This window comes from Tamandua tetradactyla, chromosome 3 (assembly GCF_023851605.1).
Source record: "Tamandua tetradactyla isolate mTamTet1 chromosome 3, mTamTet1.pri, whole genome shotgun sequence".
Classification (NCBI taxonomy): Eukaryota; Metazoa; Chordata; class Mammalia; order Pilosa; family Myrmecophagidae; genus Tamandua; species Tamandua tetradactyla.
In genome coordinates, this window is record NC_135329.1 from 156,136,688 (window position 1) to 156,151,995 (window position 15,308).

The 15,308-nt window shown below is 36.5% G+C and overlaps 1 long non-coding RNA gene and 2 pseudogenes across 10 annotated transcripts in view; all 3 read right to left on the reverse strand.

Moving 5' to 3' along the window:
* LOC143677848 (uncharacterized) overlaps positions 1-15,308 on the reverse strand; it is a 191,730-nt gene that overhangs the window by 150,421 nt on the left and 26,001 nt on the right. The window lies entirely within an intron of this gene.
* Positions 1,947-2,282, reverse strand: LOC143677847 (guanine nucleotide-binding protein G(I)/G(S)/G(O) subunit gamma-5B pseudogene; annotated as a pseudogene).
* On the reverse strand, positions 11,110-11,807 carry LOC143677846 (trafficking protein particle complex subunit 2-like; annotated as a pseudogene).

Below are 15,308 nucleotides of genomic sequence, written 5' to 3' on the forward strand. Positions count from 1 at the left end.
ACTTTAGTTGCATTTCATAAATTTTGAAATGTATTTTCATTTTCATTTAGTTCAGAATATTTTAAATCTCCCTTGAGACATCTTTGGCCCATAGGTTTGAGAGAAGTTTGTCAAAGTAGGGAAAAATACTTTTCCTGGTGCCTGGGATGTGAATGGTCAGAAAGAAATATTATATAGCTGTATTATATGTGTGTATGTCCATATTTGTAATTGTTCCTTTAAAAAACACTTAAAGTAGCCTCTAAAAACATATACAGTTTACTAGGATAAGAATTATTTAAAGGGATATCAGTTTCACAGCACATATAGGAAATTGTTTATAAATCCTTTTGTTTCTTCCCCCACTCCCATTTAAAATTTTATTTTATATTCGAGTATTTTTTTTTTTTTTTTGCCTAGAATAGAAAAGCAGGTGTTATGGAAAATCTTTTAACACCAAATTTGTATTAAGGAGACTACATATATAGTATTTCTGAGAGATGCCTGCCCCATTTGGGTTCAAACTTCCTAAACAAAACAGAATTTTCAGGATTAAAAAGTCACTACACAAACCCATGCTTCTGAAAAAGAAAAAAAAAAAAAACCACGATGCTATGCTAATATTTTATAATATTAAACTATAAATGTTTAATGTAGTAAATATAAAATTACTTTTAACTTTTATCCACTGATTACTCTATGGGATCAAATGGAATCAGAACCAAGTGATTAGCTAATTTAAGGAATTTTGAATGTAGACTGTATAGAACTCTTACCTAGAAGGTACATATTTCTAGTTACAAGGCTCACGTATGTCTTCAAAATACAGTCTTTGGGCAGTACTGGACAGATACTATAGTTAACCTCATATTAACATGAGTAGCGGGAGCAAAACAACAATAACAAAATAGGCCTTTATTTAGAGTTGAATCCCAAAAGGTTTTATTAATTTTTCTTTTAATAAAGACTAAATGATCTCACAAAAAATATTTTAGAAATTTAAAAAATGAGTATTTAAGTGATCTTATAGTTAGGGATCAAAAGCAAATGGCAAATCCTTAGGAAAGGTGAGTGTTGTTTGAATAATTGTTTCCTGACTTGATGCAAGATGGATAGCTCCTGAAGAAGTTAAAGTCCATCTTGGAAGGATTTTGAAGGTGGCGGACGTAAGTTCAATGTTCATAGTAAGAAAGAACTTGGAGATAAAATAAAGGAGGGCACACCCATATAAACTCTAGTCTTCACTGTAATGGCTTATAGTACAGTGTACTTCAGGTTTAGGAATTTCCATTGACTCTTGATTTGGGAGGATGATAGTGACAATGTAGACTGTGATATGTAAAAAGGCCGCCCATAGCATCTGAGCAAGATTGTGTCCTGCAATAGAGCCTAGCAGGGGGAGATGAAGCCAGTTGGGATATATAATTAGTAAACCTTACTTTGGAAATATGAGAATTTTATGTGGCAGAATTCTTAGTGGGCTCATCTCTTAAGAAAAGCAGTTAGCATGGGGTACCAAACTCTTATTCCTAGAAGCTAAGAAGGGCTGTGGTTTGAAAACACATGAGGGACTATGAAGAAAGGGCTTAGCAATGACTATGAGTGTGACATTTTAGATGAGAATGTCAGGAATATTTTTAGGAAGCTTTCTGTGTGATATGTTTATGTGCTGCTCTTACTCTATACTGTCCTTACTCTGTACTGTCCTTCAGGAAAGTTAGAGTAAATTTATCTATCATCTATGTATATAAATAATTTTTCAAGGTTTCTGCATTATCTTTTTTTGTTGTTGATAAGCAGAGATAGGCTTAAAGTCCACTTATATTTGGGTATATGTATATTTAATCTTGTCTAGGGCTAACCAGCATATGTCTTTTTTTTTTTTTAAGTATTTTTTCTATGCTTTTGCCAGTGTATATAAAATAATTACCCATGTGAAAAACACATGAAAATTCAGAGAAGTAGATGTTAAGGACTGACAGAGGTAGAAGTATGTATAGTTTGGCACATGTGTACAGGCTTCAAATTTAGCCCTCCTTTGAATATTCACTGCTTTCGTGACAAGTGGTTTAGGAAACCTTTGAAAGATTCATTTTACTACAAAAAGGAACAGACTCTCTGGGGTCTTAAAGGATTTATACTTGAAGCTACTATGCTCAACAGGGAATCATTTTGAACATTCTGCAGACAGAATTGTTTCAAATCTGAGCTGCCTTGGAAATCTTCACTTGGTTGAGCCTGGCCTCTGACTGGAGCTGCTGAACCACTTTTTCATGGTGGCTACACTGGGAGAACCCAAACATCGTGCGTAGGACAGCTGGGCCAACTCTTTGGCTTGTTGGTTGTTGGGTTTGTGGGGCTAGGGCAGTGCCACCAGTATATTTCTTTTTCTCTTATTTGCTTTTTGGACAAACATCTTTATTTAGGAAATCAAAGAATTAGGGTAAAAAATTATGGTTGCAACCTCACACAAGGATCTTAAAATTACTTGTTCACGTTATTTGGAGTGGAACAAAAATTTTCTAGTCCTTATGATTCGCGCAGAAAATATCTGGTTACTCACTTTTCAGTGGATATTTACTATTTTACAGTAAGATCTCCTACTTATTACCATATAAAAGAGACTACCCCCACCCTTTTCCAGTGTATAGCCTAAAAAACAAAGTGCAAATGCTAATGTAATCCAACCTTTTGATTACAATTCTAAAATAGCCTTATAATTTAACTAATACAGATAAGAACAGGTTCACTTAGATATCACTTTGTTATCTGAGGAAAAGGAAATAAAATGTGATAGAAACCACACATTTCATTGTGGTCTTCTGGCCTGGTCTTTCAATGGTCCCAGCCTCCCATTTTACAAATGTAGATCCAGCATTCACAAATGACCACAGAATCACTATTCCTATTCTCTGACAGAGGCAGACATGTGACATTTAGCACCACAAAACCCTTTTTCTTTGGCTTCTTAGGGGGTGCTATACTCTTTGCTTATTAACTTTTTCTTAAAATTTATTTATTTTTTATTTATGATACATAACCCCATACCAACACAAACATTCTTATCATATAATCATTCCGTCCTTGTTATATAATCAGTAACACACACTATCATCACATAGTTGTATATTCATCATCATGATTATTTCTTAGAATATCTGTATCAATTCAGAAAAAGCAATAAAAAGAAAACAGAAAAAATTTCATACATACCATATTCCTTAACCCTCCCCTTCACTGATCACCTGCATTTCAATCTACTAAATTTATTTTAACATTTGTTCCCCTATTATTTATTTATTTTTAATCTGTATGTTTTACTTGTCCGTCGATAAGGTAGACAAAAGGAGCATCAGACACAAGGCTCTCACATCCACACAGTCACACTGTGACAGCCATATCATCATACAATTATCTTCAGGAAACATGGCTACTGGAACACAGCTCCACATTTTCAGGCAGTTCCGCCAGCCTCTCCATTACATCTTTACTAACAAGGTGATATCTATATAATGTGTAAGAATAACCCCCAGGATAATCCCTTGACTCTGTTAGGAATCTCTCAGCCATTGACACTTTATTTTGTCTCATCTTGCTCTTCCCCCTTTTTGTCGAGAAGGTTTTCTCAATCCCTTGATACTGAGTCCCAGCTCATTGTAGGATTTCTGTCCCATGTTGCCAGGAAGGTCCACAACCCTGGGAGTCATGTCCCACATAGACAGGGGGAGGGGAGTGAGTTTGCTAGCTGTGTCGGCCAAGAGAGAGAGGCCACATCTGAGCAACAGAAGAGGTTCTCTTGGGGGTGACTCTTAGGCCTAATTTTAAGTAGGCTTAACCTATCCTTTGCAGGATTAAGTTTCATATGAACAACCCCCAAGATTGGGGGCTCGGCCTATTGCTTTGGCTTCCCCATAGCCTGTGAGAATATCAAGAATTCTCCACTTGGGGAAGCTGAATTTTCCCCGTTTCTCACCATTCCTCCTAAGGGACTCTGCAAATACTTCCCTATTCACTGTTCAAATTGCTCTGGGATTTATCTGGGCATCACTCTGGACGAATTTACAAAATCTCATGCCCTACACAAGGTTCCAAGTACAATGGTGTTCGATTAAGTGTCCACATAAGTTGTATTAGGAAATATACTAGTCAAAATATAAATTTGTACCAAATAAACGTTTTTTGCTTGTCTCACATATCGTTAGAGTTTTAAAATATTAATTACCATCTATTTTCAAGACCCTTACATTATTGACATTCCTTTGTTCTTCCTCATGCAGAAACATTTTTAAATGTGCACATTTAGTCACTATCATTATACACTCTAGGCATTCCAAGATTATACCCTTTATTGTCTATCTTTCCTTCTGATTTCATTTGTGCCCACAGGCCTCCTCCGTCTATCATTTTCACATTCAGCTTCATTCAGTGTTCTAACATTGTTGTTTTATAGTTAGGTAGAATTGTGCTATCCATTTCTGAATTTTTACAATCAGTCCTGTTGTGCAATCTGTATCCCTTCAGCTCCAATTACCCAGTATCTACCCTATTTCTATTTCCTGATGGTCTCTGTTACCAACTGAAATTCTCCAAGTTCATTCACTAATGTCAGTTCATATCAGTGAGACCATACAGTATTTGTCCTTTTGTTTATGGCTAATCTCACTCAGCATAATGCCCTTAAGCTCCATCCATGTTGTTACATGCTTCATGACTTTATTCTGTCTTACAACTTCATAATATTCCAGCATATGTATATACCACAGCTGGCTTAGTCGCTCTTCTGTTGATGGACATTTTGGCTGTTTCCGTCTTTTGGCAATTGTAAATAATGCTGCTATAAACATTGGTGTGCAACTGTCTGTTTGTGTCCTTGCCTTCATGTCTTCTGAATAGATACCTAGCAATGGTGTTGCTGGATCATATGGCAATTCTATACTTAGCTTCCTGAGAAACTGCCACACTACCTTCCATAGCAGTTGTACCATTTGACATTCCCACCAACAGTGGATAAGTGTGTTTCTTTCTCCACATTCTCTCCAGCACTTGTCATTTTCTGTTTTATTGATAATGGCCATTCTGGTGGGTGTGAAATGATATCTCCTTGTGGTTTTGATTTGCATTTCCCTAATAGCCAGGAAAGTTGAGCATCTTTTCATGTGCCTTTTGGTTGTTTGTATTTCCTCTTCTGAGAAGTTTCTGTTCATGTCTTTTGCCGATTTTGTAATTGGGTTGTCTGTCTTTTTGCTGTTAAGTTGAACAATCTCATTATATATTCTGGATAGTAGAACTTTATCTGATATATCATTTCCAAATATCATCTCCCATCATGTATACTGTCTTTTTACTTTCTTGACGAAGATCTTTGATGCACAAAAAATGTTTAATTTTAAGAGTTCCCATTTATTTATTTATTTCTTCAATGCTCATGCTTTGGGTGTAAGGTCTAGGAAACCACCTCCTATTATAAGATTGATAAGATATTTTCCTGCATTTTCTTCTAAAAGTTTTATGGTCTTAGATCTGATGTTTAGGTCTTTGATCCATTTTGAGTTAATTTTTGTATAGGATATGAGATATGGATCCTCTTTCATTCTTTTGCATGTAGAGATCCAGTTCTCTAGACACCATTTATTGAAAAGACTCTTCTGTCCCAGGTGAGTTGGCTTGACTGCCTTTTCAAAGATCAATTGTCCATAGTGAGAGGGTGTATATCTGAACACTCTATTCGATTCCATTGGTCAGTGTATCTATCTTTATGCCAGTACCATGCCGTTTTGACCACTGTAGCTTCATAATACACCTTAGTCAGGTAGTGTGAGGCCTCCAACTTCATTTTTCTTTCTCAGGATATTTTTATCTATTCAGTGCACCCTGCCCCTCCAGGTAAATTTGGTTATTGGTTTTTCTATTTCTGCAAAGTAAGTTTTTGGGATCTTAATTGGTATTGCATTGAATCTATAAATCAATTTAGGTAGAATTGACATCTTAACTATATTAATCTTCCAATCCATGAACACGGTATGCCCTTCCACTTACTTAGGGCTTCTGTGATTTCTTTTGACAATTTCTTGTAGTTTTCTTTGTATAGGTATTTTGTATCTTTAGTTAAATTTATTCCTAAATATTTTATTCTTTTGGTTGCAATTATAAATGGATTTTTTTTCTTGATTTCCCCCTCAGATTGTTCATTACTAGTATATAGAAACACTGTAGATTTTTTTTGAGTGTTGATCTTGTAACCTGCCACTTTGCTGTACTCATTTATTAGCTCTAGTAGTTTTGCTGTGGATTTTTCAGGGTTTTCGACATATAGTATCATATCATCTGCAAACAGTGTGAGTTTTACTTCTTCCTTTCCAATTTTTGATGCCTTATGTTTCTTTTTCTTGTCTAATTGCTCTGGCTAGAACTTCTAACAATGTTGAATAACAGTGGTGATAGTGGAAATCCTTGTCTTGTTCCTGATCTTAGGGGGAAAGTTTTCAGTTTTTCTCCATTGAGGATGATGTTATCTGTGGGTTTTTCATATATTCCCTTTATTATGTTGAGGAAGTTCCCTTGTATTCCTAACCTTTGAAGTGTTTTCAAAAGAAAGAATGTTGAATTTTGTCAAATGCCTTTTCTGCATCAATCAAGATGATCATGTGGTTTATCTGCTTTGATTTGTTGATACGGTGTATTACATTAAATGATTTTCTTAATGTTGAACCATTCTTGCATATCTGGGATAAATCCTACTTGGTCATGGTGTATAATTTTTATAATGTGCTGCTGGATTTGATTTGCAAGAATGTTGTTGAGGATTTTTGCATCTATATTCATTAGAGAAATTAGTCTGTAATTTTCTTTTCCTGTAATATCTTTGTCTGACTTTGATATGAGGGTGATGTTGGCTTCGTAGAATGAATCAGGTAGCTTTCCCTCCTCTTCAATTTTTTTGAAGAGTATAAGCAGGACTGGTACTAATTCTTTCTGGAATGTTTGGTAGAATTCACATGTGAAGCCATCTAGTTCTGGACATTTCTTTTTGGGGAGCTTCTTAATGACTGATTCAATATTTTTACTTGTGATTGGTTTGTTGAGGTCATCTATTTCTTCTCAGCTCAATGTTGGTTATTCATATCTTTCTAGGAAGTTGTCCATTTCATCTACATTGTCAAGTTTATTAGCATAAAGTTGTTCATAGTATCCTCTCATTACTTCCCTTATTTCTGTGGCGTCAGTGGTTATGTCTCCTCTTCCATTTCTGATTTTATTTATTTGCATCCTCTTTCTTCTTTTTGTCAACCTCGCTAAGGGTCCATCAACTTATTGATTTTTTTGTAGAACCAACGTCTGGTTTTGTTGATTTTCTCAATTGTTTTCATGTACTCAATTTCATTTATTTCTGCTCTAATCTTCATTATTTCTTCCCTTTTGCTTGCTTTGGGGTTAACTTGCTGTTCTTTTTCTAGTTCTTCCAAGTGGACAGTTAATTCCTCAATTTTTGCCCTTTCTTCTTTTTTTTGATATAGGCATTTAGGGCAATAAATTTCCCTCTTAGCACTGTCTTTGCTAAATCCCATACATTTTGATATGTTGTGTTCTCATTTTCATTTGCCTCGAGATATTTATTGATTTCCCTTGTAATTTCTTCCTGGACCCACTGGTTGTTTAAGAGTGTGTTGTTGAGCCTCCATATATTTGTGAATTTTCTGGCACTCTGCCTATTACTAATTTCCAACTTCATTCCTTTATGATCTAAGAAAGCATTTTGTATGATTTCAATCTTTTAAAATTTATTGAGACTTGCTTTGTGACCCAGCATAAGGTCTATCTTTGAGAGTGATCCATAAGCACTTGAGAAAAAGGTGTATCCCGTTGTTGTGGGGTTGAATGTTCTATATATGTCTATTAAGTCTAGCTCATTTATTGTATTATTCAAATTCTCTGTTTCTTTATTGATCCTCTGTCTAGATGTTCTGTCCATTGATGAGAGTGTGGAATTGAAGTCTCCAACTATTATGGTAGATGTGTCTATTTCTCTTTTCAGTGTTTGCCTCATGTATTTTGGAGCATTCTGGCTCGGTGCATAAATATTTATGATTGTTATGTCTTCTTGTTGAATTGTTCCTTTTATTAATACATAGTGTCCTTCTTTGCCTCTTTTAACTGTTTTACAGTTGAAGTCTAATTTATTGGATATTAGTATAACTACTCCTGTTCTTTTCTGATTGTTATTTGCATGGAATATCTTTTCCCAACCTTTCACTTTCAACCTATATTTATCCTTGGGTCTAAGGTGCGTTTCCTGTAGACAGTATATAGATAGGTCCTGTTTTTTAAACCTTTCTGCCAGCCTGTGTCTTTTGATTGGGGAGTTTAAACCATTAACATTTAGTGTTATTACTGTACAGGCAGTACTTTCTTTACCATTTTGCTCTTTGGACTTTATATGTCATATCTAATTTTTCTTCTTTTTACCTTTACTGATAGTCCTCATTTCTATACTCTTCTCCACACTCTCTCTCCTGTCTTTTCTTATCTGTTTGTAGTGCTCCCTTTAGAATTTTTTGCAGAACTGGTTTCTTGGTCACAAATTCTCTCAGTGAATTTTTGTCTGAAAATGTTTTAATTTCCCCCTCATTTTTTGAAGGACAGTTTTGCTGGATATAGAATTCTTGGTTGGCAGTTTTCCCCTTTTAGTATCTTAAATATATCATCCCCTGTCTTCTCACCCCCATGGTTTCTGCTGAGAAATCTATGCATAGTCTTATTGGTCTTGTATGTAATGGATTGTTTTTCTTTGCTGCTTTCAAGATTCTCTCTTTCTCTTTGACATCTGACATTCCGATTAGTAAGTTTCTTGGAGTATGTCTATTTGGATCTATTCTATTTGGGGTATGCTACACTTCTTGGATCTGTAATTTTAGGTCTTTCATAAGAGTTGGGAAATTTTCAGTGATAATTTCCTCCATTAGCTTTTCTCTTCCTTTTCCCTTCTCTTCTCCTTCTGGAACACCCACCACATGTATATTCATGAGCTTCATGTTGTCATTCAATTCCCTAAGTCCCTGCTCATATTTTTCCATTCTTTTCCCTATATTTTCTTTTGCTTATCAGATTTCAGATGTCCTGTCTTCCAGTTCACTAATTTTATCTCCTGCCTCTTGAAATCTGACATTGTAGGTTTCCATTGTTTTTTCATCTCTTCTACTGTGCCTTTCATTCCCATAATTTTTTCTGTGATTTGTTTTTTGAGACTTTTGATTTCTTCTTTTTATTCATTCCTTGTCTTCTTTATATCCTCCCTCAATTCATTGATTTGATTTTTGATGAGGTTTTCCATGTGTATTTGAACATTCTGAATTAATTGTTTCAACTCCTGTTTCTCATTTGAATTGTTGGTTTGTTCCTTTGACTGGGCCATTTCTTCAATTTTCCTAGTATGATTTCTTATTTTTTGTTGGCATCTAGGCATTTAATTACCTTAATTAGTTTATCCTGGAGATTGTTTTCACCTTTTTTTTTCCCTAGGATTTTCTTGCTGGATGACTGTTGTCTATCTGTTCTTTGACATTCAGTTCAGCTTATTTTAATACTTTAGCTTAGGTTTTGTTTAATAGATCAGAATTTTTCAGTTCTTGTTTTTTTTGTTACTTGCCTTGCCTGTATGGTGCCTTTCCCCCACCCCTTAGGAGAGACTACTTAGGTATTATAGACCCCAGTCAGATTTTCCCAGACTAAACCGGTCTTCTCTCAGGAGGAAAGAGTCACATGCATCAGTTTTCCCTATGGGTGAGACCCAGCAGATCAAAAGGCTTTCCTGTGAAGTCTCTGGACTTCGCATTTTTTCTATACTGCCCAGTATGTGGTGCTTTTCTGCTTGCAGGTCCCGCCAGCATAAGGTGATGTGGTACATTTAACTTCAGCAGACTCTCCCTGCTGGGGCCATGGTGAAGACAGAGGAGAGATTGTAGGCTGACTTTAGTAGCTTCACTTTTCCAGACCCTGGTGTCTAAATTCCTTGAGGGAGGGATTCCACCTGACCTGGGCCCCACCACTCTCCTGGGGAAGGCACAGGCTCCAGACAAGCTCTCAAACAAGCTCAATTCTGCCTATGCCTGGGGCAGTGGAGCCCAAGAAACCCTGCAGCTATATCCAAAGAGTAATCAATGCGTAGAAACATAGCCACAAAAGAGAAAAAGAAAAATCCCTTTCATAGCAGGACCCCATTCCTCGGGTTTGCCAATTAAGAACTTAAGTTGGCATGTTGCTCTGTATATCTCCAGGTCCTAAGTTCTCCCTCCTTTCCTGCAGGGTCCATTCAGATCCAAAAAACATCTTTTTTTTTTTTTTCTTTTTCCTTTTTCTGTCTGCCCTGCCCCATTTGCACCAGGGCAAAAACCAGTGACCTCCACTTTTACTCGAGGTTCAGCTGAACTGGGGGCCTATTTTTAGTAGTCAGAATTTGTTAATTAATCCCACAATTGGAGTTTTGTTGCACCCAGTCCCTGCTGCTAGTAAAGTCTCTTTCCTTTCCCCTCTGGGAAGTAGCTGTGGAGGAGGGGAGCCGGCCACCATGGCTTGGTGAACTCACAGTTCTGGGGGAACTTGCAGCTGGTCCACCTGGTCCAGACTGGAGTACACTGTGTGTCTGGTCACTGACATGGCCCCAACAATTGTCCTGTACTGTTTTGGCTATTTACTAGCTACTCTGGAGGACAAACGAGATCCCACACCTCACTAAGCCACCATCTTGGCTCTTGTTAAATATGTTTTTGATCACCTATTAACTTTTATATCAACATCCCTAAATGTATAAGTAAATCAATGTGCGTGTGCTATCAATTTCATTCCATAGTGCAGAAACTTTTAATTTGAAACCTGTCTCAAATCTTGGTTATGACATTTGTTTTCCATTGTTAAATCTGGATAAAACTATCTGAATAAGATATCTTAATTTGCAACTACAAAAGTAAAAATATTCCAAGATTATTGATAAAGAGCTTATTTTACATTCTTCACAAGAAAACAGTGATCTATTAATATGTGACAAAGAAAATGTATGTACTAATTTTTTAAATATAAAAGGAATTTCATTATGTTAAGATAGATTTGAGACTACAATATGTTTCCCAGGCTATTTAATCAAGTTACTTATATATACATTCCTGAGTATACCCCATTGTATGAAGTGACATTGTTTATTTCAGAATTTTTTGCCTTCAGCTTAATAGATGTTTCTTTCCAAGAAGCTGAACTTTTCTATCAAATATGCTTGATCGAATAGGAGAATTGGGTTCATAAAATGAATTCAGTGCAACCTTTATATGCAAATCATAAACATCAGGGGAGAAGTTCTTGATTCCAACTTCTTGCCTTATGTCATTAAGTATGATAAATCTCATATAGCCCGCAGTAACAATACTGAAACAAACTGCTAGCTGAATTTGTCCACCGTTTTCAAGTACATGTTGTTAGATAGCCACAAGTTTTCACCTACAAGGTCTAGGGCAGTGTGTGCTATGAACTGGTTCAAATGACAGTGATCATCTTTGGATTCTGCTTTTCCAGCTCACAAAAACTCCATTTCGAAAACTGGACTATCATGATGGGCAACTATGACATAATAGAAGCTTCCAGACATTGTCTTCAATAAATGGCTCTTGTGGCTAGATGCAAACAGCAGAAGCTGTTTCTTTTTAAAGTAATTATTCTTCCCTCTAAAAACTGGATATATACATCAAGAATTCTCTAGGGAATGAAAAATTATTTCTCTAAATTTGAAGACAGGAATACAATATATTCATTCCTTAAAAAAACAATAGTAAATCATCTCTTCTATAGACACCTACTGCCTAACACTCAAATTTATATCTAATTTCTTTTTATGAGCACACTGTTTATATTACTGACATAAATACACCTTTTATAAAAGCTAATTCTTTCCTGTAGTTTTCTGCACAAGTAGCACCATAACATTCCTTTTTCTATTTTTTAAAAGTAGATCTATTTTGTTATTACCCTATATTTATAGTGTAATAAAATACTCTCATTTTATCTTCTCAGTATTTGTGTCCTCCAACTGTGGACTGGGTAGTATTGGACAAAAGTTCCCTGGAACCTAGCAGAGAGGCAAATTGTAGACCATTAGCCTTGATATATAACAAAGCTCTAAGCAGTCAGGTAAATTGTTTGTAGTGTGAAGTGACAAGCAAAATCTTCATATTTATTTGATGATTTGCAATAAGGAGCATCTGTAATTTTCAGAGGCCACATAAAATCAGCACCAATGTGAGAATCAGTGCTAGTTATAGCCCCCCAAATCCATCACAGCCCCAAGGCCCCTATATATAACGAATGTTTTGTTATGCCTCCTTCAGTATCTTCACATGGAATTCGTAGATAATTTAGCCTATCTACATGTAAAATTTTAGGAAAAACCCCATAATGACCCTAATTGTAATATAAAAGAAAAATAAAAAGAAATTAATAAACATATTCCAGTATACAATACACTAAGAAATAAAATGATGCCATTAGGGGCTTGCATTTGTATGTGGAAATTCTGTGAATGCAATAGGTAAGAATGCAGAATGTATTATACTGATGTGTCACTTGCCTTGAGGTTGCATGATTGGTGATGACATAATTTTCCAAATGATGAATTGCTGATTTGAAACTGTTATATACTCTAGAGAAACCATATTCTTCTAATCCATTCCTGTGGGTGCAGACCCATTGTGGGTGGGACCTTTTGATTAAGATGTGGCCCACCTAATTCAAGGTGGGTCTTAATCCTCTGTACTGGAGCTAGTTATGAGAGAATACAGAGAGCTCAGAGTTCAGAAACTTTGGAGTTGGATAAAGAAAACACCTCTGGAAAAGCCAAGAGAGAAAGGAATGCCCGGAGGCATTTTAGAGACAGCTGTTGAAACCAGAAGCCAGGAAAGAGGGCTAGCAGATGTCGATATGTGTGATCCCACTTGACAGAGGAAGCCTGGATGCCACTGGCCTTTCTTTTTTTTTAATTGTGAAAAATACCATGTATACAAAAAAACCCCAATAAATTTCAAAGCACACCGCAACAATTAGTTATAAAACAGATTTCAGAGTTTGGCATGGGTTACAGTTCCACAGTTTTAGGTTTTTCCTTTTAGCTGCTCCAAGACATTGGAGACTAAAAGAAATATCAATATAATGATTCAGCAGTCATACTCCTTTGTTAAACTCTACCTTTTCTGTATAACTTCACCATCACTGTTGATCTCTTTCCCATTCTTTAGGGGTATTTGGACTATGCCCATTCTAACTTTCTCATGTTGGAAAGGGCTGTTGATAATATGGGATGGGGGATGAAACTAGTTGATGTTTGGAGAGGCTGGCCTCTCTGGATTTCAAGACTTATCTGGCCTAGAAACTCATTCAGAGGTTGTAAGTTTCTGGAAAGTAATCGTAGTGTATGGAATCTTTGTGGAATCTCAGATAAAGCCCTAAGTGTTCTTTGGGGTTGGGCAGGAATGATTTTGGTTGGGGTTTGACAAGCCATGGTAAATAACAACATCTAGCTGAAGCTTGCATAAAAGTAGCCTCTGCAGTAGCCTCTCGACTCTATTTGAACTCTCTAGCCACTGATACTTTGTGAAAATCCTTTTCCCTCCTTTTGGTCAGGAAGACATTGTCAATCCCATGGTGTCAGGGCCTGGCTCATCCCTGGGAGACGTATCCCACATTGCCTGGGAGACTTTCACCTTGGATGTCATATCCCGCATAGCAGGGACGGTAATCATTTCACTTGCAGAGTTGGGCTTAGAGAGAGTGAGGCCACATCTGAGCAACAAAAGAGGTCATCTGGAAGTAACTCTTAGGTGCAGCTATAGGTTGGCTTAGCTTCTCCACTACATAAGTTAGCTTCACAAGGGCAAGCTTCAAGATCAAGGGCTTGGCCTTGTGACTTGGAATCCCTAATATTTGAGACAGTAACAGAGTAACAAGTTTCCTGTTATCATGGGGCTTCCCCCGTGATAAAGTTTAATAGTTCCATATTTTTCCTCCCATCCCTTAAGGGACTTTGCCAATATTTTTTAATCATCTGCTCGACATACTCTGGGTTGTATCCTGGTATTACATTACAAGTCCTCATTACCATTCTGGACTCCCTGTGTTTGGGTTGTTTAAATGATCTATCCAGATAGGTTGAGTTAGATTATATGTTATGGAAAATTTAGGTTTTGGATAAAATAAACCTCTCTTCCTTTGGTCTTATGACGTAGGTAAGGTTCTAAAGTACAGACAATGTCCTCCTTACTCCTGTATTCTGATTTACCTTAGTCATGACCAAATAGGCTTTATCCTTGTCTCTAATTGAAACCTGATCTCTTTTTCAGTTTCTTTAACAGTGTTATCTATGGCAATGCTGACCTTCAGAACTGCAGAACTACTACTCTGAGTCTTAGGTGTCACATAGATACCCAAAGTTCCAGAGAAATGCTAGGTTATACATATATAGCACAGTGTCTCAAAATCTAGAAATAACAATTACAGCTCTGGACTAAATACTACTACTATAAGGGTTTACAATCTAGGCCCCAGTTTTCTAAATGAGATCATGCAATATTTGCTCTTTTTTTTATGGATTATTTTGGATCACATAATATCCCATAGGTTCACTTCTGATGTTGTATGCCTCATGACATCATTCCTTTCTAGAACAGCACGATATTTGATCATATGTATATACCACAGTTAACCATTTTACTTCTCAGTCAGTGTATCCTTCAGTCACCTCCATCCATTGGGTATCATGTACTATGTCCATAGTCAACAGTCCATGTCTCACATTATCCTCACTTAATGGTATAATCATCAACACTCTCAAGTTTAGACAAATTTTCATTGCTCCCAAGAGAAAAGTAATTGATAAACATGCCTCACAAATGGAAAATCCAAACCTCCATGTGCTGGTTTGAAAGGATGTATATCCCCTAGAAAATCCATGTTTTAATCAAAATCCCATTTCGGAAAGGCAGAATAATCCCTATTCAATACTGTATGTTTGAAACTGTAATCTCATCATCTCCCTGGAGATGTGATTTGATCAAGAGTGGTTGTTAAGCTGGATTAGGTGATGACATGTCTCCACCCATTTGGGTGGGTCTTGATTAGTTTCTGGAGTCCTATAAAAAAGGAAATATTTTGGAGAATAAAAGAGATTCAGAGAGAGCAGAGCAGAATGACATAGCCATGAGAAGCAGAGTCCACCAGCCAACAACCTTTGGAGATGAAGAAGAAAAATGCCTCCTGGGGAGCTTCATGAAACAGGAAGCCAGGAGAAGAAGCTAGCAGAT